At 40.1% G+C, this 1,156-nt stretch overlaps 1 protein-coding gene across 1 annotated transcript in view; it reads left to right on the forward strand.

Moving 5' to 3' along the window:
* The window catches only part of LOC101863668 (probable GPI-anchored adhesin-like protein PGA25), a gene marked incomplete in the record, with an annotated part of 76,974 nt that overhangs the window by 38,604 nt on the left and 37,214 nt on the right, over window positions 1-1,156 (forward strand). The window contains 1 exon segment of the mRNA XM_005098029.3: window positions 1,037-1,132.

Consider the following 1,156-nt stretch of genomic DNA (forward strand, 5'->3'; position numbering starts at 1 on the left):
TATATATATAGTTGCGAGCATTACATTGTTGCCAAACTGTGAAACGCCATAATGGGATGGTTGTTCTACAAGTCTCTGTGGTATGTTAGTATGTATTATCCTTCTCAAATCCGAGTTCTAAGAAAATTCGTTTGCTTTGCTTTTTGTGCTTTTCCGTTTGTTGTTATTGTAATGGTGGTGATGGTTGTTTTATTTTGTACATGTACACGAGTAAGTCAGTCAGTTAGTAAGTCATTATAGTAAGCTGTCAGTCAGTCAGTCAGTCAGTCAGTCAGTCAGTCAGTCAGTCTCTATAATATATGATATGTAATACATATCTATTTCGGTTACTCCTTGTTAACTAAGAACGAGAGATCCCTTTTATATTGACTCTGTGCTCTTTTGTTTCTATTTATTTGATCGTCTGGGTCAGTTGAGTATTTGCTGCCTCTTTTAGCAGTTGCCAGATGTCTTGTAAGAACGGTGTTCAGTGACATGACACTGCGACAACCAGTGGATTGCTGGGCAAGAACTCGTTTTCTGAATAACCGGACTTTATCTGAACCTAAAAAAATATCCAAGCGGTTTTAACTGGTTTGCAATCAGGCCTGGGAAAAAAAAGAGTAACCAAAGGTCAGAAGAGTAAAACGAGGCCTTTAACTTCTTCACTGCCTCGCACTGGAGTCGATACGGATTTTAGAGACATTAAAAAGAAAGTTTGGCAAGTAAGAGGGGGAGGGGGTGTAATTGAGCACCTGCTCATTAACCGGTTACGATTTATCTGTACCTTGAACCAGTGTTATCCGGATGTAGGACTCGGTTTCTGAACAGCATACTCAAGCTGAGTAATTTCCTTGCTGGTTTCACTTTCATATCACACTTTATTGGCCGGTCCGGGATAAACTTGAGAAAATTTTCCTTGTAAAATCAATTTCTGACTGATCTACCAGCTGTGTGGCTCTGTAACTGGTCAAGGGAACATCGTGTTGTTGTCGAAAGGTTTTTCTTTCTTATTCTTTTGACAAGTTAGCCAATCCTGTCCCACGTTTCTTTTCAGTTGATTTCGAAGTAAGGAGAGTCGGAAACTGGATTAGGACGTCCGTAGCTGGCACCGTTCATTCTTTTCATTGCCTACATCTTTGCGCAGAATTTGGTGAGTAACGAATTTGTTTCGGGA

Source organism: Aplysia californica, unplaced genomic scaffold (assembly GCF_000002075.1).
Source record: "Aplysia californica isolate F4 #8 unplaced genomic scaffold, AplCal3.0 scaffold00170, whole genome shotgun sequence".
Classification (NCBI taxonomy): Eukaryota; Metazoa; Mollusca; class Gastropoda; order Aplysiida; family Aplysiidae; genus Aplysia; species Aplysia californica.